Raw genomic sequence first — 27,586 nt, forward strand, 5'->3', positions numbered from 1 at the left:
AAAGGTATTTCTGGCATTTCTAGTGTAGCTCTACAGCCTGATACCCTGGAGGATGTTACTGCTGCTTCTCCTGCCAGGGTGCCAGCCTTGGATGTCCTGGGCTCACCCATCCCCATTGAGGTATGCTCGCAGCCTGTGTGGGGCTCAGAGGCTCCATCACTGCAGCTGGAATTCCCCCCTGGAAGAGGCCATGGGCAAGTCTCTCTATCAGAAATCCACCCCAGGGCAAACGCCGCTGCGAGGCCTGAAGCTCTGGCTCCCCCTCTAACTGATTCGTCTGAGACATGCTTCCCAGGGAAAGGCCAAAGGCCGTGGGTCCCATGGGAAGAGCTCCTTGCTCTGACATTTTCTGCTTTTTTGGAAAAAGTCCACTGGGCCATAGCTTAGAACCACCCTGTTGGTAAAGATCTTATGAAACATAGATTCTCAGGGAATACTCTGTCTGCTCGCTGGCTCGCTCACTCATCCATTTGACTGAGTAGCTGTGGGTGCTACGTGTTCTCCTTCACTCCCTTAGTGGCTCCTCGAAGCTGGAGCTTCTGTAAAGATGCACAGAAAATTGTCGTCCCCGGACTTGCTGCAAGCATGGATTCTTAGTGGTCCTGCCTGGCAATGGACCGTGAAAAGCCAGGACTCACCCCCCTCACAGGTGATGCGGTCTAGGCTAGAAGGTCCTGGGCTCACCTCATCTCTGCCTGAGCTGCTTCTGGCTCCAGCCCCCTCCCTTGCCTTCCCTCGCACCACTTAGGGTGGGCACAGGGCGTGTCCTCCCAGTGGGACAGAGCAGGTCCTGGTGTCTGGGGTCTCCAGGGTGGAAACCTGTCTTTGTCTAAAGAATGAACATCAGAGAAGCGTGGCTCTAACCAGGTGGCTCACTCACAGCAGGCCACAGCAGCAGTGCCTGAGATTGCAGCCTCTCGTGTCTGATGGAGAGGAGGCTCTCGCCCATCCGGGGGAAAGGGCTCTGGGGAATTCTGTGCAGCCACAGATGGGGAAGAAACCCAGGCAATCGCATCCACTTCCTCACCCTGCTTTGTTTCTTTATGCTACACCTTCGGCAGGAGGGCACCCCAGTCCCTCCTTTCGGGAGCAGGACAGCTTAAGGGTCTGAAAGCACCCAAGGGTCTGGGAGAGGAGTCACAGCTGTGTGAGCCAGGAGCCCTCCCCATTACCACATGGCTGGGTCGGCTGAGAGAGGCTCTGAGTGCAGAGCTGAATTGTCATATTCCTCATCCTCAAGGCCTAGGCTGGGCCTGCCTTCCAGGGGGCTGAAATGTGGACACCCTTTGGGAAAGGCACAGCCAGGACAAGGGCGTTGAGATAGTGGGAGTCCAAGGCGGAGGACGTACCCTCCTCAGGCCATGCTCTGTCTGGCAGGTCACTGGGACAGTAGGCAGGTCCAATTCTGCAGCCAGGCTTCCACGGGCAGCACTGGGGCCTCCCGGGGTTTGCTCGGCCCAGGGCCCACGCAGAGAGCCTGCCGTCAGAGCCACATTCAGGGCTGGAGGGTGCATATGTCTAGAGCCACCCTCCAGAAAGCGAGGCATAGTCGTGTTGGGTTGAGACCCCTATTCTTGGGATTCAGCTCACAGAGAAAGCTGCTGTCGGCCGGGTTTGGGCAAACAAGACCTAACATCAGAAAAGGAATAATGGTTGGATCCGAGGCCTGAGACGGGAGCAGATAGCCCTGCTCAGCCCTGAGGCCACTTCCAACAGGTTCATCTCCAGCAGACAAAAATAGGAGCTGCTTGCTGGCCTAGCAGGCTAGGAAGAGAACTTAGTATACTCATGTCGGAAAGACTTCACCATATGCTTGACGAAGTCTAGAGCATAATGGAGAGGTCCGTTAGAACGGATTCGGCTGTATCTCATTTAAGGAAATATGAAACAGCAACTCCAAGGACGCTGCTTGGTGCATTCTGGGTACAATACACACAGCTGTGCACTGGAAAGCAAAAGGGGCTTTTCTACCATTCAACTTCAATCACAGAGGTCATCAGCCCAGATAGCTGGCTGACGGCCCGTGCCTGTGGAGTGCGGCTCTTCCTCTGAACTCAATGACATGGATGGTCGGCAGGAGTATGTCAGTGAGCTGCGACATTCATATGATTTAGATTTTTTATAAGCGACATAAACGGCCATACGGAATTTACATTAAGATAAGCTCTCTGTTTCCACAGTTCGTATTTTGGAGTTGTGCCTTATTTACATAAGAAATTACGTTTGGGTCTTATTTGCAAATCACATTGACAAAATGCTATTTTCAACAGTGGTGGTAAAGTTAGCAGCAACAGAGGCTGAGCCCATCAAACATCTTCCAACCCAATGGAGCGGGAGCACCAGCTTCCCAGGATTCCGGGTGACATGCTGACTTCATGCCGCGGCGTTCTGTTCCTGGGCGCACGCACAGGAGCCCCCCGCTGTAGGTCTCTGGCAGGGATGGAGCAGGTCTCACATGGTGCAGAAAGCAGTTCACCACAGGCCGTGTGTGTCTGAGTCGGTGGACAATAATCTTGCAATGGTGTCCTCACAACTAGATGTTTGAGTCGTGAGATTTTTACAGGGATTTTTCTGCTTGTTGTTCCAAGAAGCCTCCAGAGAAGCTTCTAGATGATCCGGCCCAGGAGGAGGTGAGGCAGCCAGATCGCCTCGGCCTTGTTCTCGCCCTGACCGTGGCCAGTGGACTCCCACGGAGAGCTGGGCCCAGGCCTCCCCAGAAGCGGCTTCCGGGATGCGTGGGGAAAGGAAGCTGTGAGCTTCTCGCAGAGGCTCTGCGGGAGCCAGGAGGCGGCTGCTGCTTCTGCCCATGCGAGGCCGAAAAGAAAGCCCCCCCTTCTCTCTGCGTCCCTGGCTCTCCCTCCAGCAGCCCCCCAGGAATGAGGCCCCCACCCGTGGAAGCCCAGAGCTGGTGGCGGCTTAAGCGGCTGGTTCCGCAGAAAAAGAGGAAGGACGGGGCGTCCTGCTCCCCTCTGAGGCCTTGCTCCCGGGGCTCCGCGCTCAGCTCCACCGAGCAGGGACCGGACTCTCTGCCTGGGGGTGGGCGCTGGGAGCCCCAGGGTGGGACCGCGGCAGCAGGGCCAGGAGCAGTGGCCTGTTACGCCTGGGGTGTCCACACCAGCCCTGGACCCTCATGGCTACATGGGGCAGCCAGACAGGCTGGGAAGGAGCCCACCCAACAGCAAACCCAAGCGCTCAGCCGAGGGGCGCAGTGGGGGCTTCCTCCTCGGGGTGCAGCCCCTGCCCCATTTATCTGCCTGGCCGGCCCCATCTGTCCCCTCAGGGAGCTTCTCCAGCCTCCTCCTCGTCCCAGGCCCACTTCACGCTGGAGGAGAAAGAATGAACGGGGGGAGTCTCTCAGGGGAAGCTAGGGCCAGCTGGGCCGCTTTTCTTTCGTTTCATTTTAAATTAATTAATCAATTAACATTTTCAATGGACAAATTAAAATTGTATGTACTTATGGTATACAACGTGATATTTTGAAACCCGTGTACATTGTGGCATGGCTGGATCAAGCTAATTATCCTATGTGTGACCTCATATGTTTCTCATGATTTGTGATGAGAACACAAAATCCACTCTGAGGATCCTGCAGAGTTGAACACATTGTCATTGTCATAACCGTGGTCACCATGTGCACTGCAGGCCTCTGAGCTCACTCCTGCTATCTCACGGAAGCTCTGTATCCTTGGACCACCATCTCCCCATGCCCCGACCCCCACCCACCACCGTCCTCCTCTCTCTTCCTGAGGTTGGCTGTGGCAGATCCCACAGCTCTGCAACATCCTGTGGTTTGTTGTTCTGTGCCTGGCCTGTTTCCCCACCGTCCTTCTGAGGCGCTTTGTCCCACCCTCGAGATGGGGCCAACGTCAGTGGGCAGAGGCATCTCCCAGATTCTTTTCACGAATGAGTTACAGTGACTCCAAATGGAATAGAGTTTCTGGTGTCTTCCTCTGATCATGTGATGATCCCAGTGACTTGGGGACAGCAGGGAGGCTCTCTGGGGCCCAGCCTCTCCCAGGGTCCTCCGAAACCTCAAAACCCAAGCCTCCTGTTGAGGTTACCCTCCCCCTGTCTTCCTTCCCTACTGTGCCATGCACACCTCGGAGGCATGAGTGGTCTTTGCGTGGATTCACCGCTCAGTGCAGGGCCTGGGGGTCTCTGCTGGAAGAATGGGCGAGGGATGGGCACTTGGACCATGCGCCTTCTGCATGTCAGCGGCTCCTCTTTCCACATGTGCCTGTCCCTGCTGGTGAGACACTCTCCAGCCGCTGCAGGGGAAGAGCCCCCAGCCCCACCCCAGGCGCCCTGTGCCACCGCCGTGGGGACACCCTGGGCCTTGATTTCCGTGTTTGTTGGCATCTCTCCAGCTGGACTCTGAGCTCCATGAGGACAAAGGTGCTGCCTGCTAAGCTTCCGTCTCCTGGGCCAGAGTCACATCTGCTTGTTAGCAGGCCCTGATTCTCGTGGTTTTTACAGAAACGGGGATAGATTTCTGTATCTAATCTGCTCCCTGGCCCTTGGTCCCCTGGCAGGCAGGCAGGCAGGGCAGGCAGGTTGAGCCCCTGGCACATAAAACCTGGCAGATGGGTGGACAGGAACCACTGCACCCCCAACCCCACCATCTTCCTCTTTCATCAGCTTCACAGCCCGTGGGTCACCAAGTGCCTGCACTGAAAACACACGCGCCTTGACTGTCCCTATTCTCGGTAAACAGGCCCAGCTGAGGGCTTAGCTCCTTGGTATCCTAGCAGCTTCTCTCTGCTTTTGGATCCTAAAAATCAGGTAACCTGTGCATCCCTGTCTCAGAAAACCTCATCACCAGCTATTTTTATAAACGACCAGGCTTGTGAGGAACAAGATTGAACTTTCTGGCTGAGAAAATCCCATATTTTCATCAGTGGGAGTTCTTCCCTTTGGGACTCCAAATAGGAACTGAAGTTCAGGAAAAGAAAACCTTTATTTCCTTTGTGCAAAAGCTTCTCCCTGTGTTTCACTGTAGCCAGAAATCTCTCAAGCTCTTGCAAATCCAAGACGATTCCAATCTGACTGCTCTGTGCTGACATTCTCCCGGGAGCTGCTTTCTCCAGGAGCCTGCCAATTAGAGCCGGCCCTTTCCCTCCGCCCTGGCAGGGGTGAGTCAGCCCATAGCCCACAGCACCCTCCAGCACCCAATTCTCCTGGGTGCTTAAAAAATTGATATTTTAAATGAATACATAATCAATGTACATATTTTGGGGTACATGTGATAATTTTATACGTTCATATAATGTGGAAAGATCAAACCAGGGTAACTGGTGTATCTATCACCTTAAATATTTGTCTTTATGCTAGAAACGTCTGAGTTATTCCCTTCTAGCTATTTTGAAGTATATAATAGCTTACTGTAAACTGTGGTTGCCCTACTGATCTGTTGAACCCCAAGTCTCATTTCTTCTATCTGTATACGTGTACCCATGAATCAACCTCTCCCCACTCCCTCCCCTCTCTCCTTTTCCCAGCCTCGTAACCACCAATCACTCTGCATCTTCAGGAGCTCCACCTTTTCAGCTCCCACAGAGGACTGAGAACATGTGAAGTCTGTCTCTGTGCTGGCTTATTTCACTTAGCACGATGACCTCCAGTTCCATCTGTGTTGCAAATGCCCGGATCCCATCCTTTCTAGAGCTGAGTGGTATTTCATTGTGCATATGCACCACGTTTTCTTTATCCCCTCTATCTTGCAGTTTTGGTGCATGTCCCAGCTCTGGCCCAGCAGACCGTGGGACCCGCTGGCTGGCGGGGAGGGGTCTCTAAGATGTTGCTCTCGGGACCTGTGTGGGGCCCATTCAGCACTGGGCCGAGGACTTCCCCGAGGCACTCCTGCAACCTGCCTACCCTTGTTCCCATCTGCATCCCGCGGCGTGGGCTGTGCACGTGGCCTCTGCGCCTCCCCTGCAGGCTTTCTCCCTCAGCCTCTCCCGCTCTGCTCCTGGCTGCTCAGGAGCCAAGCTCGGCCATGGGGCGGCCCCAACCAGACACAGCTGGGGATCTTCCAGCTTGGACTTTCCTCTCCCAGCCAGTGGCTGGCCTGGAGAGTGGCTTCGGGTGCCGTGAAGGGCTCAGGTTCTGGGCGTTTGTCCTGTGGCCGCACGTGGGATGTCCTGCCGGATTGTGGAACAGCTTCAAGGCTGCAGGGCGCTGGCTATGGGCACCTCGGATGCTGGCCGGCCTGTGAGGAGTAGGGTGGCCCAGCACGCTGAACCTGCGTGATCAGAGGTTGAGTTTCCCAACCTTGACTCGGCAGAGCTGCTCGGGAAACGACGCAGGTTGTAAGTCGCGGCGTTGGCTCGAGAGCTTCCTGCGTGGGATGTGGAGCAGCCCTGTCCACTCCAGAAGCGACGGGGTCAGACTGTGTTTGGAAAGCGCCATCACAGGGACCCGCAGGCTGGTCAGTGCTCACTGCTGGCTGCTGCGCCCTCCCGGCTGTAGCCTTCATCCTGGCCTCCTGCCACGGCTGCCCCTCCTGGTTCCTCCCTGAGGCCCAGCAGATGTGCCCTCTGGAGCTTGCCCTGATCTGCACTCTCTGCCTCTGGGCAGGGGTGGCCACCGCGTCCTCAGCGCCCTGGGATACTTCATACAAGCTTGGTGTGCACTTAGTTGTAGCCATTGGTATGTCTTGCCCGGGGCTTGGAGTATGTCAAGTGAGAAGACTTATTTATCTTACTGTCAGAGGCTGGCACAGTTGTGGACGGCTTTCTCGATTGAGTTTCCAGGAGCCTGCCATTCTATTATCCTCTGAAAACCAGGAATTACTGTCCACACCCTTCCCGTGTGGACCTGTGTGGTCCATCTTTTCGACCGTGGAGTGATGACCTCACCACACGCAGGTCTTGCTCACGCTTCCCAACACCCCGCAAGGCAGGGCTACATCTTCAGTTTTTATTTTAGGAAGCAGAGACTAAGAGAGATTGAGACACTTTAGAGGGTCACAGAGCTCTGAGTCAGGACCTCTGAGCCTACCTGTCCTGCACTGCACTGGTCTCCAGCAGGGTCAATCTGTCCCCCTGAAGCTGGATGGGAAGGTGGGGGCTGATGGGTGGGGGGTGTGGAGCTGGCTGGGCAGACCCTCCCCTGCCTCCCAGCTGTGAGCCTGTGGTTGCAGCTGGTCTCCAGCAGGGTCAGTCTGTCCCCCTGAAGCTGGATGGGAAGGTGGGGGCTGATGGGTGGGGGGTGTGGAGCTGGCTGGGCAGACCCTCCCCTGCCTCCCAGCTGTGAGCCTGTGGTTGCAGGCTGTGGCCTCCTACCTATGTGGCCAGGTCAGGTCGCTTGCTGCCCTCACAGCCTCTCCACACGGACACCGAGGGTCTCCTTTCCTCCTGGGCTCTGCCCTGACATTACTTCATTGGTCTTACCCAAGACCCGTCCTGCCTGAGCCCCATTCTCTCCCTTTCCCAGGATGGCAGCTGAATGGCTGGATGGGATCCTGTCTGGCGGTTACCAAGCATGGTCCCTGCCTCCTGCTTCTCCATCAGGTGAGGAAATACATTCTTGGTGGGGCTTCCTTCTGGCCAAGAGAGGCGCAGACCCTGGGCTGAGGTGGAGCTTCCACTCTTTCGTGACCTTGGCAATGCTTGGGCTCCTGTTCCCAGCTGCATTTCCCACCAGTGAGAGGGTGTGAGCCAGCGCACGTACCACGTGTCACAGCCTCCATCGGGGCGAGCCACGCAGGGGCTGGTGGGGAGCTCTGCCGGCCCATGCCGCTCCTCCTGCCGGCTTGAACCGCTCACACTGGGCTCATGGGAGGGGCTTTTAAAACTTTCATTTATTTGTTTATAATCTGACTTGTTTAATGCTTTGACTCCAGTTATGAATTGAAATAAAAAGATGTGATGCTGGGTTATTTGTTTAATCTGGTGTTTTTCAAAGTGAAGGGAAGCCCAGTTGTTTTTTTTTTGAGACGGAGTCTTGCTCTGTCGCCCAGGCTGGAGTGCAGTGGCACAATCTCGGCTCACTGCAAGCTCTGCCTCCCAGGTTCACGCCATTCTCCTGCCTCAGCCTCCCGCGTAGCTGGGACTACAGGCGCCCGCCACCACACCCGGCTAATTTTTTGTATTTTTAGTAGCCGGGCGCGGTGGCTCACACCTGTAATCCCAGAACTTTGGGAGGCCGAGGTGGGCAGATCATGAGGTCAGGAGATTGAGACCACCCTGGCTAACACGGTGAAACCCCGTCTCTAGTAAAAATACAAAAAAAAAAAAAAAAAAAAAAAAATTAGCCGGGTGTAGTGGCGGGTGCCTATAAACCCAGCTACTCGGGAGCCTGAGATAAGAGAATTGCTTGAACCCAGGAGGCAGAAGTTGCAGTGAGCCGAGATTGCACCACTGCACTCCAGCTTGGGTGACAGAGCGAGACTCCATCAAAGAAAAAAAAAAAAAAATTAAAAAAAATGAGAGGAAAGAAAGATCAATTTGAGAAAGAACGTCAGCTTTCTGGTAATCCTGAAAAAGGAGTGTAAAGATAATTTTCCACTCTTGGTTAAAAAAAAAATGGGGAGAGAAAAAAGTCATAGCAATATGATGCTTAGAACATCGCAAAGAATTTAAATTCCAGAGCCAGGGGCTAAAGCAGCTTTAGCAACCAGAATTTCTTTAAAAATGTTTACCCATTAAGCTTGTAGATCAAGTTGTTAAAATCCAGCTTAACAAATAGTTTGCTGATGTAGTGTTATTTTTTCATCAAAATGGAGATACTTAGATGTGGGCATCAGTAGCTTATTGAAAGACAGACATAACAAGCGATTTCAATCTTGTCCTAAAAGTAAAAGTAAATCCTCCAGCACAATCCTCTCATTCCAGGTTCCTGGGAGCTGGGTGGGGCTCTTCTCCAGCAGAAATAAAAAGAGTTAGAGTCGATCCAGCGTCTCGGCTCCCTTGGGTGCTTCTGGGCTGGCTTGGTTCCCATTCTTGTTTCCGAAGCCCACCTCCGCTTCGGAAGGATTCTAGGAATATCATGAAGATTTTGGCATTGACATGGCTGTTCCTATGCAGAAGAGCACAGGGGATTTGGGGTTGTCCGATCTTGGTACCCCTGTCCCCACCTCATTCAGGGAATCCTTGTGTGCCAGGCAGGCTTCTCCCAAGTACATAGATACAGGGTTTGAGCTTCCCAGGCGACATGAGCTGGAGTACAGCCACCCAAGATGTCCCCTAAGCCCCCCATTGTGGCAGACGCATCCCTCAGGAGACATGACTGTGATCCCAGGCTGCAATGAAAACACACAGACAGACAAGAAATCCATTTGCTTGACTCTGTTTTAACCTCCAATGCCCTTCTATTTCAACACTCCAGAGTTTGTTTGAATCCAGCCTCCTTGTGTGGCACCTTCCTGGGCACTTCCTGTTTTTTCCTCTTTTTCTTTCTAATTTTTCTCTCTCCTCATTTGCATACCCCTCAAAAAGAGTGTTTGCTTTCCAGGAACACGGTGATGGTCATCCCAGAGGAGTGTGCACGGACGTCCACAGCTGCTGTAATGTTTGCCTCTGAGGCCAGAGTACGCATCGTGGGGTGCTATCGCTGTGCGCCTCTGCAGAACCCAACAGTTCAGACTTCAAAACTTCAGGGCCGTGGCCTGGGATTCAGGCAGAAGAGATGGAGTATTTGATAATTCATCCAGTTACACTGCCCTTCTGTAGCGAGCTGCCGAACTGGACCCTGGAGGACATTTGCACAGATGCTCATGTAGGTAAATTTGATTGGTTCATGAATTATTTCTATACTGTGAATTTTTCAAAGCAAAGGTGGAAGCTGATAGTTCTTTATTGAGCACTAAATGTTCTACCTTTAGCTTCTGTGTGGGCTAAATAAGGTGATTACCCACATGGGAAGAACATGCATGCCAGAACCATGTAAGCACGGATTCAAAATGTGACCCGGAATTTGGCAGAGGTGTTAGTGGGTGAGCACCAGCGTCTCTGGTTCTCTCTCTGAAGGGAGCATGGTGAATCCTACATGGAGTCCTGAGGATGGAAGCTGAACAGCCACAGAGTCAATTCCTGACTGGGGGCGTTTTTTCTCCTGGCCTGACTTCCCTGTTCAGACAGTGGCAGGGCCTGCTGTCTCCCTGTTCGTGTTCCTTTTCTTTTTTAGTGAGTGAATAACCTATAGATGAAGACTAGCTTCCTGTGTGGCAGATCTGGACAGGTGAATTCCGCAGCTTCCCGTGTGTCTGGGTGTGGGCAGTGCCTCAGGCGGGCCTGCAGGTGCACACAGCGGTGTCCATGGGTCTGGGAAGGGTCTCCGAGGGAGGCATGTACCCTTGCCCCCTCCCTGCTGTGCGCTGGGCTGTGGGCAGGATGCTGCCGAGAAACTGAGCTCTGGGAACAGAGTTGCTGTGCTCCCCGCGTTTGCTGGCCTGGGGATCACTCGTGAGAGGAAACGAGAGTCCGTCTAAGTTGGACTTTCCACAAATCTCCGCCGAATCCAGTCCTACCTGGTCCAGCATTGACCCATCTCCACCCCATCCTTTTCCCCTCCCCTGCTCCCGTCCTTCTCCCCCTCTCACCTCACAGGGCCATGCAGGGCCTTCCAGTGAGTGTCCAGAGGGGGACAGTAGAGATGCTGGCATGGGACCCCGCCCTCCCAGGAAGCAGTGACCTCCTTAGGCCGGTCGTGTGCTTAGGGTCCTTCACTTGGCATGGATGAGGAAACAATGGTGGGCAAGGCCTGGGCAGGGCATGGCAGAAGTGGGGGGATTCGAGCACCTCCTGGAGCCAGGCCCTGGGCCAGGTCCTCCACGCTCCTCCTCCTTTTGTCTCTCTGGAGCAGGGACAGGCTGCCAAGCCTGCAGCTGCTTCCAGCCCAAGCCACGGCCAAGCTCCTGTCCTTCCCTCACTTTCCTCCACGGGACGCTGTTTTCCTAGGGCTCAGCCCCAGGGCCAATGCACCTGCTCCACGGCCAGGGCATCTCCAGCTTCCTTCAAAGGGAGAAACTCAGCAGCCTGCATCCAGCTCTTGAGTTCTCCCCATGCCTGTCCCAATATCTTGGACCTACTTGGCTCTATGCATAATGCAATCTTTTGGTTCTTAGGTTTTAGCTAATATTTAAAGCAATCTGAATTCAGAATTAAGAGACCTTCATAACCCTGTTTAAGTAAATACATATTTTACAGTCATTTATAGGAAAAGCTTCAAGAAAGCTTGGACGTGTTTTTGACATCAGGGCCGTTTTAGATGTCACTGGACTGTGCACATTTTTCCTAGATGAGCCCTGCGTAGTGGCTGAGAGGAGCCTAAGGGCTGGGCCTTTGTTCTATCTGATTACAGAGCTTCGTAAAGGTCAGAATCAAGAAATTCCACCTCTCGGGCTTTTGTTTACAGCTCTTTAACACCAGTGCGGCCCAGGGGCTTGAGGTGACAAATTAATGAATGTTTTCCTTTGTTTTAGGAGAGATGCTGCTGAAAGCAGCCCAGGTTGTCTATGTCTGGGGTGGCAATGGCAGGTGGACTCAGAACACTGGCTTCATTTTGGGGGGTACCTTGAGGCTTCAAGGTAAAGGGCTTGGGACACCTTGGACCTGGTAAAGGCTTCTCCCTCTTCCCATGCATCCCTGGGTAAGGTCAGGCTGAACAGAGCAGAGAGTGGACTTTAAATTGCAGTGTCCCATGGCCACTCAGAGGGCTCTCCCCAGGAAGGGGTGGTGTGGTAGGTTCCCCTCAGTTCCTTTTCAGACAGTTTTGGTCTCATCACAAACCTCCCTCTCCTGTCCAGCCATCCGGCACTGCAGCCCCTCAGGGTCCCCTGAATTCTGCCTTGTCCCTTTCTCCACCACCTGTTAGCATGGGGGACTTGTCTATTCTCCCAGAGCTCCTAATAGCGCATGCTGGCTCTGAAAGGACACGAAAAGGCAGCCGTGCCCTGGAAGAGGCTGTCTGCAGCCCCGGGGATTCAGCCTCATGGGCGTCCCAGCCCCCGGGATTCAGCCTCATGGGCGTCCCAGCCCCCGGGATTCAGCCTCATGGGCGTCCCAGCCCCTGGGATTCAGCCTCATGGGCTGCAGGATGTCTGGTTGCTTCCTGTATACCAGGCCCTATTGTCTATCGAAAAGCTGAGAATGTTTGGCAGTAAAACCCTCACGTGTTTTCTTTGCAACTCACACCGTTAACATCGTATTTAAATCTTTGCTGCCCCACCTGCCACCTAATGGATCATTTATGAACTGCTTACCTGGCACCTGTGATGGAGATGACAAATCTCAAAAACCCCAGGTGTCCCCAACAACCTAAGGATTGATATTTTCATTCTACTTTTTGTCTCCATTTCTTAAAATTGAAATTTTTTTGGTAACCATTCTTAAAAAATAATACAAATACTAGATTCTGTTGGTCTTGGGATGTGGTTTTATTATTCATTTCTGCTATTACAGTCTCAACATTGAATAACTCACTTTTCCAAATATGAGTGAAGGTTTATGGCTGAGATTTCATTCTGGGTCCCACAATAACAGCATTTGCCATTCTCTAATAATTTGAAAAATCCCTTCTCAGACATCTGATTAGATGTGCTTTCACCACAAGGAAATGCAGCCAAGATCCTCATCACGGAAATGCAATTTCCTTTTATTTGAGACTGCCTGCTGGAGGTCGGATGGGACCAGGGCTGACGGAAGACAAAAGGCGTCTTTGGTATCATTTGAGGGTAAATACAAATCACTTTCTTCTTTACAAAACAAGGTAATTACAAGCACTGGCAGATTAACCGTATTAGACCCTGATTGTATGCCGGGGCCATTTATTACAGGCAACGTTTATTCCATACTTCCTGGTGCCTCTTCTGCATCCCACATTGGTGATTTCACAGTGGAAGCTTCCATCCTGGGTTTCTGTTGTGGGAGGTGTGTGTCCTCTGGCACCAGTACAGCCCCTGGGCATGTCTAGATCTGCCAGGAGTGGTGGTAGAAAGGTGCCAGCCGGGGCTTCAGGGCCCAGACGCTTCTCCTCCCATCCAGATGGACACTCGGGGTTCCAGTTACATGCGGGCAGAATTAGCACCTTGGGAATTTCAGCCATCTGCAAGCAGATCCTTTTACATTCAAGGGAAGGCTTGTGTCTGACAAATGAAAATGGGACACTTTCCAGCTTTCCATGTTGTAAGCTGAACCACTTGCCCCTGCATCAGCATGTCTGGAAGTGGGCTCCTCAGATGCCAGAGATCTGCAGACGTGCTCTTGGGTCTGGTTCTCTGGGCTCCAGGTTACCTGGGCTGCCTCGTGAATGAGCCCTATCTGTGGTTTCACACGTGGGTGTAGAGCTCTTCCCAAGGAGTGGGCGGGCACTTCTTCATATGTAGGTCTCCGGCTGTCCCTCTGGTCTGCCGCTCCAAACTTCAGGCTGGAATCACACAAACGCCGCTCCGTTTCACTAAACCCCACTCCGGTCTCAGGCCTTGTAGTCAGCCGCTCTGCGCGGGCCTGCAGCTCTCTCTGATTCAGAACGCTGTCACTGGCCCCGGCTGCTCCTCCTGTCACGGCTCGCTGGCTCAACTGTTCCACAGCGGCTGCCTGTGGACTCCTCCAGGTGCAGGGGGCGGGGCCAGTATTGCATAAAAGTTTAAAAAGTCACCACAGCAGAGGGACATCATGTCTGGTTGCCAAACTTGTTTTTTTCTGACTTTTCACTGTAAAACAAAACACAGATATGGAAAACCACACAAAACACGCACACAGCTGAAATGGGTTATGATAAAGCAGCCCTCCCCCACCTCCCTGCAACTACCACCAAGTTGAGGAATGGACCTTTGCACACTCTCCAGAAACCACATGTTCCTCATCCCTGTCAGTCTCCCCAGCCCCTGCCTCAAATTAACATCACCACGAATTCATCATCTTGGTCTTTGCCCTTCTTGTGGTCTGTCAGTCACGTGCAATGCCTAGAATCCAGAGTTTCCTCTTGCCCATTTTCTTTTTAATCTGAGGTCTTTAAATCCCTTTCATTCTACAAGTTCTCCTTCTACTCTTTTCTTTCCCATACAACTTACCTGTTGTAGAATTCAGGGTTTTTGCCCACAGAATGTCCCAGTCCGGCTTTTGCCAAGTGCATAGTTATGGGGCAATACAACACAATCTTCTGTGCTCTGAACCTGCACACTGGTTCCTGCATCCAGAGCCCCATCCTAAGGATCTCTTAAGATTACAGTTGGCATTTTGTTTCTTCATTGGGAGGCATATAACACTTGATTGCTTCTCTCTGCGATGCCAGCTGCTGTGGATGCTGCTAGAGTCATGAATCCATCACGGGTTACACAATGGTTAGCCTAATGGCACCGTGGTTTCTGTTCTTGAACAGCAACACTGTGATAAAGACATGCTTCCCCTTATCTATGGCTTGCTTCCCCTGAGGAACAGCTCACAGACGGAAGAGGGTAAATGCTTGATTCTCTTCATCTGTTTTCAAGATAATGAACTGGGACACGGTCGTTCCCTGAATATAATATTCTCCCAATTTTCTTACTAATTTGTGGATTAGACTTATTTAATAAGTTTCAATCAATTGAAATTAACATCCCTCCTGAAACCAAGATTGTACCATCTCCCCTAATAGGAGCCTCTTCAAGTTGGCCTTGAGCCCTGGTAACACAGCCATGGCCACCTTGACCTCTCCGCCCTCTGGTGCTGCCCAGGCCCAGATCATATTCCACTCCCACGGTGCCTGGGAACAGTCATCTCCCCAAGAAACCCCACTTCTCCCTTGGGAAAGGTGTTTCTGGACTGTCCCAGGAGCACTGCGAGTGCTCACTGTAGATGGGCAGAGCTGGGAAAGGGCTTAGGAGTTTGAGCCATTTCTTCCAATTCAAATTCAGGATGAAAGAGTTTCGATTTAATCTCCTCTTATTTAACATCTGTGTCTCCTTTCTTCAACACCAAAAGTTCTAGCAGCACTCAAGGATGATAGAATCAGAATATCTCACAGAACTGCGCATTTCTTCTATTGCACGTTATACACACAACTGTTTCAGAATACAAATATTATATATGTGTGTATATATTATATACCAGTAATAATGTTATCGCCACTGATATCATGGATAAAAATAATATTTTCCTGTGTGTGTTTTCTGTTTTCACTTCCATTTTAAAATAGAAGTATTGTGTCTACACGGTCAATTCATATAGCCATTATATACAATTTTTTCTCCCTTTTAGCCCTCATTTTCCTAGTTCTACAGGTAACTATATAAATGCTTATCACTAGTCTTTAATGAAAATCTTTGTTGCCATTTTTGGTTGAAGTTCATTCTCTAGGATGAGCTCTCTCTCAGCATAGGTGCATGGGAACAATATTTCTGAATTCTTGAATGCCAATAACACTTCCTCTCTTTGATACTTGAAAGTCAGTTTTGCTGGGTATAAGATACTTGGTTCACATTTTTTCCTTAATAAAACATAATAAATATAAGATTTTAGCTTTTTTCGGGCATAAAGCTTTGCTGTAAAAGCATGATAATACTCTATTTTTGTATTCCTTACAATATCTTGCTTTTTAACCTAGATGCCAAAAACGTTGTTTTTCTTTTTCTGTAAAAGTTTAGTATTTTAATGCATTATCTATTGGTGTTGGTTATTCTGGATCTATATTCTCAGGTAGCTGGTATGTACTTTCAATATGGCCGTTTTAAATCTCTCTTAAAGTAAGGAAAGTTGTTGTGAAAGATAGTTTTTATACTGACTTTGTTTCCTGCTTTGATTTTCTCTTGCAGGGTACATTTGTACATGCCACCTTCTGTGCTTGCCTTTCACATTTGTCCTTTTGTATTTCTTGAGTCCCCTTCTTTCTTACTTTCTTCTTTTTTTTATTTTAAAAAGCCTGTCTTCGTTTCCTTCTATTTTTCTTAAGATATTGTCTCTTGTGTTTACTCCATTCATGTCTCGATAGCTTAGTTTTCATTTCTGAAGTGATTTTTAGCATTTTTGATTCTTCCTGTTTCATCATCTCATTTCTGAATTCTTTTAAATGACGATTTTTGTTTTTATCGCATGTTTTATAGAATCTGTAATCTCATTTTGAACTACTACTAAGCCGTTTCCACCCATTGTCTGAGCTGCATCTCTGCCATGCTTTAATTGTCCATATAGATATTATTCTGTGCCATATTATCCATTTTCTTATAAATACTGTTAGTGAAAATTTGTCATGTCTCATTTTTTAAATAAATATTTTAAATTATTAAAAACACATAGCATAAAATTTACCATTGTAACCATTTTTTAAGAGTCCAGGCTCAGTGGTGTTAAGTGCGTTCCCTTTGCTGGGCAACCATTGTCACCATTCATCTCCGGGACTCTTTTCCTCTGACAGAACTGAAACTCTGTCTTCATTAAATACTAACTTCCCCTCCCCCAGCCCCTGGAAACTGCCATTCTACTTCCTGTCTCTATGAGTTGGATTACTCCAGGGACCTCATAGAAGTGGACTCATGCAGTGTTTGTCTTTTTGTGACTGGCTTATTTCGCTCAGCATCATGCCCTCAAGCTTCATGCATGTTGCAGCCTGTGTCAGTTTTCTCCCTTTTTAAGGCTGCATACTATTCCATTGTAAGGAGAGATCACAGTTTGCATCTCCACCCATCCTTCGATGGACTGCTGTGCTTCCTGTTAATGTGAAATTAGCTTTCCTGAATTGTTGGAAGGGGAATGGCTCAAGGTAGCTTCCTAACCTTGCAGAGCTCCCCCTTTTGTTGTTGTGTAGTGCTCAGAATTATGGCGGCTTACTCCCTGGAACTGCAGGCGCCCTTTCCTTGCCCCGATCTTCCTCGGCCTTTCCCTCTCCTTTTGTTTTTATTAAAATTGTCCTGCTCAGTTTTGATCTCATCCCCAGAAGCTGAGACAAGTTCTTGGCAACACTGAGGGGCATCACGACCTAACTACAGGATAATGATCAGTGAAACTTTCGGAGAAAGAGGCAGGAGAGATCCTCGCTGGAGCCTTTGGAGGGAGCAGGCCCTGCCCACGCCTTGGTTTCAGACTCCAGCCTCTGGAGCTGAGAGTCCGTCCCTGCTGTTTGAAGCCACCCAGCCTGTGGCACTTTGTTACAGCAGCCCCAGGAAACTGATCCACACTCAAACTGGCATTTTTATAAGGTTAGCACTAGAGGCACAAGCATGGCTTATTTTAGGAATTAAATGATGGTCTAATATTAAAAAATATATTAATATAATTTATCACGTTAATTGTTTGGAGGTGAATGTCTAAGAAGTCACCTTGATAAAAAGGATTTGATTAAAGTTATGGCTGTATTCCTGGAAAAAATGCATAGATGCGTCTATTGCATATAAAACGTAACCTACACTTGTCCATCTGAAAGGCCCAAGAGAATCATCTGAAAAACTGTAAGAATGAGTACAAAGGAGGAAGAATTGGCAATAAAGAAATGCACCAAAATCAATGGCTTTTTTAACTGCCAAACATTAGAAATAGGTAGAAAGCATCATAAATACGATGGCTTCATAATAGCAACCAAACATAAATTCTTGGAAGTAAACTTAAGCAATATGCAATCTCATACGAAGCAATGTACAAAATTTTACTGAAAGAAATAAAATAAGACGAATGGAAGGATTATTAACTCAATATTATAAAGATGCCATTTCTCTCCTAATTAAAGCACAATCCTGGTCAAAATCCCCAGATGAGTCTGAAGGTTATCAGGATTTTACTGAGTGAACAAAGAGGATCGTTTTTTGAAATTTTCACACTGTGGAGGAGACCTTGCTCTACTAGTTGTGAAAATGTTTTTCAGAGTTAAACTTTAAATGGAGTGTGACTTAGGTCAGAGAGAGAATGAAAAATCAGTGAAACAGACACAAGATTTCAAAGCATTGCAATGAGAATGCGATATATGCTACAAGTGACACAGTCAATAAAAAAGCTGGGTTATCCAACAAATGGTAGCGGAATGACCGATTAAATTTGGGGGAGGATGTTAAAGCCCATCCTTAGCTTACACTATGAAGAAAAGTAAGTTCTAGATTGTATCTACATATAAAGAGAAAAAAACATGAATGCATCAAAGCTCGGGGAAAAAAAACAGGTGATTTTTTTTTTTTTTTTGCACAAGGTAAGGTTTATCCTGTGAGGTTTATCTGGCAGCAGAAAACTCACAGGATGCCCTGGTTTGCAGGCTCCGTGGTTGCAGGCACACCTAGCTCTGTCCTTATTTGGTGGGGACTCTTGGGCAAGAGACTCAACTCTGTTTTTCTATTTTTTCATCTCTGAAATGGGAAGGACAAGTTCCTCCCGTGTGGGGTTATTGCAAAGATAGAATGAAAGGACATATGACTTACTACAAATTGAGGATTTGAGAAATGTATGCTATTAAAATTATGCACAATAAAAACTATTCTAGGAGCGTGAATGAATATCAGAGAAAGATTTGCATTGCACCTGCCGGGCACTGCCGGGGTGTGGTCTTTGAACACACGTGTGTTTATTCACACTGTGAAGGCTGCCTCTTCATGCCCCTTTCTGTGTGTGCACAGCTGCTTTGCTGCTTTGCACTTCACCATCAGTAGTGCACATCCTTCAGTCCTTCAGAGATGGCACATGGTGGCTAAGGGCAGGACCTGGAGCCAGGCTGCCAGGGCTGAAGCTCAATTCTGCTTCTGGAATCTGTTCCTGAGATTCAGGGCACTCCTGATGAACATGTTATATTTACATGAAAGCCTTGTGCCTCAGGCTTTCCGTCTAAAAAATGGGAGAATAACAGTACCTATCTAATAGGGTTGTTAGAGAATTAACTAAATTACTATTTGTCAAGCTCTTAGAGCGGTGATGGGAACACAGAGAACACGATGTCAGTATTTGGGAATTTGGTGAATGCATAAACACAGTTCTGCTTTTTCAAAATGTAAAGTGGTTTTTCTCTTTTGCATTTCTGAGTGAATGATCTTTGCTCTGGCCAACCCACAGCATCTGTCTTGATGGAGATTCAGGTCTCATACAGCAGCCACGGAAGGAGGAGATGTAAACTCAGGTGCTGCAGTGAACTGCAGCTTTGGGGCCTCTTGGGAAAGAATTTTATCAGCCTTTTAAGCCTCTTTTGCTCATTGTTGCCTAACTCTGTGGGAGCCAGCTGATAGCTTTCCATGAGAACAGGGGGATAGCCCCTCTGTCTGTGGCTGCTGAGCCAGTGGCAATGAGAAAGGGGGTCAGAGACCTCATCAGCCCAGGGATTCTGGAAGCAGCAGGAGAGGCTGGCAGGAGAGCCAGGATGTCAGACACGCGTCCCAGCCTCTCTTCTCAGAGCTCTGCCATGGTGACAGAAAGGAATGGAGGCAGAATAGATGTGGAGCTTCCAGGGTCAGGAGGAGGAGACCTGAGGCTGGATTCTCAGGTGCCCTTAAGTCCCAAATGTGCATCCTGGGCTGGAGGCAGGTGAGAGCCTCTCAGTGGGGGGGTTTCCAAGGTCCTCAGGGTGTGGCATGGGGGCTCCAGGGGCAGCTGCAGAATGGAACATTAGAGTGGGGACCAACAGAGTCACAATTTGAGCTCAGAGGGGATGCTGGCTATAGTAGGAGATAGACAGAGGGAGGCCAAGGCTGCCCCTGGGATCTGAGCACACAGAGAGAGGCCGAGCCACAGGTAACGCCAGCCTCAGCCTCAGCCTCAGCCTTCAGTGGGATCAGTGGCTGCCCAAGGAGACCCCAGGCCAGAGCCCCCCTCTCATCCAGGAGATGTGGCCACCACACCCTGTCCCCCGCTCCCCCACAGCACCCCAGCACACCTCTTGTAAGGGCAAGACCATGAAGCGGGAGGCTAGGAGCCATGTTGTGGCTTGAGTCCCAGGACGGAGTCATTTAGAATGGCCTGGATGCCAGAGATTTACCCCCCACCCCCAGCTCACAGGCAAGGCTCTCTGAGGAAGACCAGATCTGGGCCCTCATTTTCTCTGAAATGTCAAATTTCAGTGAGAAATTCTTCAGCCTTGCTTTATAAAGAGGTACTACCTTAATATAAGGATTTCTTATCTATCAAAAGGAAAACAGGCCAAACCCCCCATAAAAATAGGCAAAAGGATATGAAATAAAAACATAAACACATTGAAAACCCAAGTAAAATGTTAGTTATCAAATTAGCAAAGGTAAAAGGTCTCGTCACACCCAGCAACAGCCGCAGGGTTGAGGCCAGTCAGAGCTGTTGGCCAGTCTAGATCAGTGCCACCTCTGCAAGGGAGAACTCGGCCCAGCTGTAAAATGCGACACCAGGACCTCTGCCCAGACACACGTGTCCTTTCCTGGGAATCTGCCTTCGTCATATTAGGGAGTGCTGTCCAGGACCAGGGGAGAGACAGAAACTGCAGCTCAGATTTTCCCCCACCTCAGTATCTCACACATGAGGAAAACACCAGGGTAAAGCTATCCAAAGAGAAAAAATAATCACCAACGGCAACCAAGCCAGGAAAGAGAAATCACCAAATGCAAAGAATGTCAACACGAGGCAGCCTGTGAAGGACCCCGCATGGCTGGTGCAGGTTTGGGGCAGAGCCAAGTCCCAGGGGATGACGCCTGGCGCTTTCTAGCCAGTTCCCATACTTGGGAGACGCAGAGCTGAAGGGGTTCCCTTCTCCTCCCCTCTTCTGAGGAGTCAGAGAACAGCAGCTGAGGGGAAATGGGGAAGGGGCAGGGAAGAGCTGGGTGCCCTCTGCAGAGCTGAGCCAGGGGCTCCTCCTCCAGCCGGTGGCTGATGGGGCCAGGCTATGCTGCTCAGAGAGCGAGTCTGCTCCCGGCAGGGACCCTGCACCTGGCACCTCAGAGGATGTCAGAGCCCGTGTAGAGAGGCAGAGGCACCACTGTCCACCCGGGGCGTGTGGCCCTTCCCTTGACAGCTCCATGCCTGGGCCTCCAGGGTGGCCTCCTGGCCCCTCCACCGCAGCTCTATGGGCCTGGGTGGGGGGGTCCTCACAGTGGTTGACAGGCTGGCAGGCGCCCTCAGCTCTCTGTTTCTCACCGTATGGTCGGAGGCAGTGGGTTTGGAGGAGGACGCTGAGCCCTTGGGGTGGTGAGAAACCAGAGGCTCGCGGCCCAGGGCCCAGGTCCTCAACGGGAGGCATCCCTGCAGCACTGAGATTTGACAAATCTTCCCTTCCTAATGCTCCGGCATCCTGACAAAGTCTGGATGCCACTTCAGTGGGGATCTCCCTGGCCCTCTTGCTTCCTCATGAAAATTAGGGAGAACAGGAGATACCCAGTCTCAAACTGTGGGGCCCGATGGAAATTCAGTCTCAGATATGATGGAAGAAGTCACCCCAAAGAAATTTTCTTGATGTAGGTGCCCAAGTATGATCAACATGTAAAACCACATGGCCATCAAGTAATGAATCGTCCCAGTTAAACATAAAGCACATGAACAGGTAACTCGGAAGGACACAATTTCACACAGTAGGGAAGAGAACAGAAACCTTGTAGAAACCAGGAAGTGAATTTACCCACATAGCACAATCGCGAGGCGAAAACATTAGGAATCAACTGAGACGCCTCCCTCGGTGCAGTGAATGCAGGTGCAAGCAAAGCACTAACGGAGGACATTACAGAAAAGATGCTTGTCGTGGAAGACGGGCACAGAAGATCCCAAGGATGCAGCCTCTGCAGAGAACCCAGGAAACAAAATGAGAGACACAGGCAAACTCACGTAATACCACAATAATACACCAAAATCATACATGTGAATTTTCCCAAAAGGAGAGACACAGGCAAACTCACGTAATACCACAATAATACACCAAAATCATACATGTGAATTTTCCCAAAAGGAGAGACACAGGCGAACTCACATAATACCACAATAATACACCAAAATAATACATGTGAATTTTCCCAAAAGGAGAGACACAGGCAAACTCACGTAATACCACAATAATACACCAAAATCATACATGTGAATTTTCCCAAAAGGAGAGACACAGGTGAACTCACATAATACCACAATAATACACCAAAATAATACATGTGAATTTTCCCAAAAGGAAGAATCAGAACACGCAGACAGAAAGAACATTTTCAGAAAAACCTCAACAATGACACTCCTCGTGGTTCCATTTGAAAGCAAAAGCCTGCGGGGGCGGGGGAGGTTTCCAGAGTACTTGCCGGGGCCTCCTCTGGAGAATGGGGTCTTGGGTCATTTGTTTTGGTTGATTATTTATTTTCTTGGTGGTATCTTTGAATTCCTTGTGCAGTGAAACATTGTTAAAATAAACCACCAGAATGAGGCGAGTGATGCGGGGTATGGGGCATTGTTAAGCTGTGGTCCCTGAGATGAGCTCTGGGTGTAAATGAAGCCTTGTTTCTCTGATGGGCCGTCCTCACCCTCAGAGAAATGCAGCCACGGCAGTCAGTGGACACATCATTTGCCACAGAGTAATTTTTGACCATTGATTCTTTTTCCTTCTTCTTTTTTTTTTTTTGAAATGGGGTCTTGCTGTGTTGCCCAGGCTGGAGTACAGTGATGCAATATTGGCTTCCTGCAACCTCCACCTCCTGGGTTCACGCAATTCTCCTGCCTCAGCCTCCCAAGTAGCTGGGATTACAAGCATGTGCCACCACGCCTGACTAATTTTTGTATTTTTAGTAGAGATGGGGTTTTGCCATGTTGGCCAGGCTGGTCTCAAACTCCTGACTTTCTCGGCCTCCCAAAGTGCTGGGATTACAGTAGTGAGTGAGCCACTGCACCCGGTCATGACCGTTGGTTCTAATCTGGTCCCCCAAACCCAAAGCGTGCTTCCCCTGTCTCTGCCTGCACATCTCTGGGGAGGGCCCCTCCTTGGTCAGAGGCCTGAGGCAGGTGGACGCTCAGGCCCTCGGGGTGAGATATTTAGGGCCCCCGTGCCAGGTGAGTTCCTCCTTCCCCTGACTGCTTAGCTAAATCTGCACAGTAAATTCTAAGAAAGGATGCATTTTCATGTATACAAATATTTCCCTTCTTTCTTTATCCAAAAACTTGGTTTTGCAACACCAGGACTTTTCCAAAAACTTTTAATAAATAATTCATTCTCAAATACAAAGTTTGAGGACTTTCCTGATGACATATCCTGATCCTTTTTATTATTTCCTGTACATCATCCAGTGTCATTGAATTTCACTGTCCTGGGGGAACATTTTAGGAGAGCTGCCTAGAAATCACGTCCTAGGGAAGTTTTAATATAACCGCAAAGAGAACAAGTGACTTTATTCTATTAAGAGATCCTTTATTCTATACATTGGCAGAGTAAAGTGATCTTTAGAGTCTCAATTTTATAACCATCTGCAATTTAAATGAGCCTCTTTTTATTGAATCATAACATCGTATACCACTGAGCACCTTGGCTGCTGTTTGGAATAAGTCAAGGGTTTTTTTTTTTTAATGTAGTAACCCCACTCCCACCCCACATTCTGGATTTCAGTTACAGAATTCTGCATAATTTCCACGGTATATGGTAACATTTTCTTACTTCCAAATGCATGAGCCTGTTTTTAAAACAGCCAACACCAGCTGAAGGATCGCATGGTTTCACAACCTAATTATAAACACTCCGTGATCTCTGAAGGCACGGCAAAGCAAATAAATGCGTCTCTTTGGCAGAGGAATGGCGCCTTTATAGTAAAATACTGTGTGCTAGGAAGGTAATTAAAACAGAGCGTTCATTCTGATCCATCTTGTTAAAATAGGCTGAGATCACACCTTAAAAAACATGTTTGAGTTTCTCCACATTTTGGAGGGGGTGAGGATCTAAAAAGAGAGAAAGCAGCCACTGACATCCAGCAGCTGGTACCGCTGGCTGGGCCTCGGTGTCCTTCGGTGACCATAAACGATGTCACAGAACACTCACGTCACACACGCATTGCCACTCTGTGACCAGGATTGATCCAGACAAATGATGACCTTGCATATCCCATCAGAATGCGGAGAAGAACACGGACGTGGTCCAATCCCAAATGACCAGACCCCCGACCCTGGCTCACCCGAGCGTCTGCCTGCACTTTGCCACTGGAGGCTCTAGCCGGCTGCCTTCCCTCCGTCTTCTAGACACGGGCTGGGGAGACACCAACCACAGCCTGGCCCCACTTCCTGAGCAAAGGCCTGCACCCTAAGCCTCCAAGGACCACCCCACACACATCAAGCTCCTATTCCCAGCTCTTCCCAGGTACCCTCTTGCTGAGATGGGGGGTGGTGTCCCTCGCTGAAACGTGAAATGAACCCACTTGTTCAACCCCAGGGATTGCCCTGGTTTCTATGATGGGAAGGTGCTGGCAGAAGCAAGAAGGAACCTGCCAAGTTAGAGAACTCGGAATGCACCAGTGTGTGACCTGGAAATTCACCTTGTTTTCTCTCTTTGCAGTGTTGGCTCTCCAGGCTCCCATCTGTAAAGACCCCAGGGACGCTCCGCCTGCCCCGTCCTGCTGGCCTCTCCTGGTCTGACCAGCTCCTGGGGACCCGTGCCGGTGGTACAACTCTTAGATGCTACAGGAAGGGAAGCCCTCGTCCTGCTGGCTGAGTGCCTGGGTTGACCCTCATCAGCACAGCCCTGTGCCGAGCTGGGCCTCCTCTCGATGTTCATCATGTCCTGTGGGACCTAGTCTCAGGCTTCCTGGCCAACCTCACGTCCATCCTCACAGAGCCCCCCGCGCATGGACTTTCCTGCATGCTGTGACTGCAGCACAGCCCTGCCTGCACCAGCGTGCACCTGTAGTTCCCACACCTGGCGTGTGTCTGCTGTGCCTCTTTGAGGGCTGGTGCCTTCTTGTTATTCAGGTCTCCGCTGAGTTGCCCCCTGCACACAGAAGCTGTACCTGCCCCTGCACCAGCACTGCTGTGCCACTGCCCTGTCTCACCATTGCCTGAGCCTCCTCATGGCACTCCCCACCGCTGGCATCTACCTGCTTCCTTACATGCTGTCCCCCACTCTGCAAAACGGGCTCTGTGAAGTCAGGGTCTGGCTTGTCACATTCGCTGCTGTGCCCAGCACCCGGCACAGCTTCTGACACCTGGTCTGCGCTTTTGCAGAGTCTTTTAGGTGACAGATTCTTAACAACACTTGCTGTTTTCTGGCCTGAGAAGCCCAAAGCCATCTTGTGTCTCTACCCAGGGCTCCTGCTAAGCTTTCCACCTGCCCTTTTCTCGCAGGGCTCTGAGGATCACGGTCTGAGCAGTGCTGGGCTCGAGGCAGGGGTGTGGGGAGCCTATCGCGGCATCCCAGCCATGTGTTCTCCATCCTACTGGGGCCAAGGGCTCAGGGCATCCCTCAGTGTCCCCGCACTCGGAGCACAGAACAGCGTTGACTTTGCATCTGGGACATTCATCAGCCATTTTCTTCTATTAGCTGTTTCTATCACACTGACTGTGGGACACTCATTTATGCTAAGTTGTGTTGTTGATCACCGTTGAACCCTCGGTGCTGGGGAAATGGCTGCTCTCTGAGGGAGCCAGTGGGCAGCTGAGTCAGGGCAGGGGTGCCCATGGCCCATGCTGGCTGCCCCCCTGAGGTAGAGGGCAAGAAAGCAGTGCACACCTGGGGAGTGATGCTGGAATGTGTTTTAATGAGTCAGAGGCTTTTCTCCCTTTGTCATTGCACATAATCCTTACATTTGAAGTTTTAAAAGCTTCATTTAGCTTTTCCCACCCCATGCAAGTGTGAGATGTTAGTCCCTTCAGTTGATTAAGCCTTTACATCAACCGTATGAGGAACGCACAGTTGCCCATTTTACAGATGAAGAAACAGTTTGACCAATGCGGGGGGAAAGGACACACAGTGCCCGGTGCTCAGTGGCCTCTGTCGGGCGCTGCTGGGCTTCTTCCAGCCTGGGGTTCTGTACCTAGGAGCTGCTTCCATTGCTCTTATGCTTCTGTGAGTGTGCACGCACACACACACACACACACCTGCAAGCACAGTTGTGCATGCACACACACACACATGCATGAATGTATGCACACACACAGACACATACACTTGCATATATGCAGATGCACTCACACACGTGAACAGATACACATGCAATCGTTTTTAGATAAAAGCATTATAGCCATTATGAGGCCGTAATTACAGACCTCATCGCTTTACTGTTTTTACTATTTAAAATGCATGCTAATTTATCAAATGTCAGTTATTTTTGACTAAGCTGTTAAAGGACATATGCTTACTGCAACAATCTGAAAATATGAAATTAATAAAGAAAAAAATTAAATTCTTCTGCGGTATTCCTAAGTTCCCTGTTATTTGTAAAATAACTTTTGAAGGTTTTTTAATGCAGATTTTTTTTCTCTTATTAATGCCATCTATGCTGGTTGTAACTTGCATTCTTTTTTTTTTTTTTTTTTTTTTTTTTGAGACGGAGTCTCGCTCTGTCGCCCAGGCTGGAGTGCAGTGGCGCAATCTCGGCTCACTGCAAGCTCCGCCTCCCGGGTTCACGCCATTCTCCTGCCTCAGCCTCTCTGAGTAGCTGGGACTACAGGCACCCGCCACCACGCCCGGCTAATTTTTTTGTATTTTTAGTAGAGACAGGGTTTCACCGTGGTCTCGATCTCCTGACCTCGTGATCCGCCCGCCTCGGCCTCCCAAAGTGCTGGGATTACAAGCGTGAGCCACCGCGCCCGGCCTGTAACTTGCATTCTTACCTGAAAGTATACGTTGGCAGACTTTTCTGTCAATAATCACTGATGATGCAGGTGCTACCGGAATTGCAGGAGGGCTTATTTTCCTCGGTTCAGAGTTGTCCCAAACGGGGGACTTATACAAATGTTGGTCCTGCCTACTAAGTGACAGAAAGGTTGAAACAAAAACTCACTCCTGGGAGGACTGCACTAGTAGGCTAATTACTGATTAAGATGCTTGCTTTCTATGGCTGTGCAGTATTTGCTTATATAAATTCAACCAGTATTCTGTTGTCAGACCTTTCCATTGTTTGAGCTTTGTGCTATATTAAAGAGCATGCAGTGAAATTCTGTCACATACATCTTTGCATACTTCTCTGATAATTTCCTTCAGTAAATGACAAGAACTGGAATTGCTGGGTACACATTTGAAGGCTTTTTCTTAAGATATTGCTACATTACCCCCTGGAAAGTGTTGTATAATTGTATACTTTTATAGGCAGCAGAGAGTTGATGAAAAGCAAATTCTTGTGTCCAGAGTTTGTCATTCAAGTCTGGAGTTTAAAGCGAGGGGGGCATTTGTTTCCCTGCAGACGTGTCCAGTCTCTGACTTCGGCATTGCCTGAGCGGTCCCCACGCTGGTCCCTGGGTGTCCGTGTGACTTCAGCGTTCACTCTCCAGAGGTTCCTTTTCCTTCTGAGACAATCCCCAGAGCTGTGATTCTCGGAGTGGGCAGAGCAGGTCCCTGTGTCAGGCGGTGTGGGCGATTGTTAGCAACACAGTCCTGCTGTCTCAGAATACCCAGAGTGAGGCCCAAGAGTCCACACCCTCACTCCCTGCCCATCTCGCTATAAAGGATTTCTTTCGATCCAGGTCTCAGGGCATGCATTTAGCCATCTGGCCAATCTCTCAGTGTTGAACACTTCGTAGCGTGTCATCATCACTACTGAACAGGTGCTGCTGACCCTAAAGAACGGCTCCATTGTCTCAAAGGTTGA

Source organism: Symphalangus syndactylus, chromosome 2 (genome assembly GCF_028878055.3).
Source record: "Symphalangus syndactylus isolate Jambi chromosome 2, NHGRI_mSymSyn1-v2.1_pri, whole genome shotgun sequence".
Taxonomy (NCBI): domain Eukaryota; kingdom Metazoa; phylum Chordata; class Mammalia; order Primates; family Hylobatidae; genus Symphalangus; species Symphalangus syndactylus.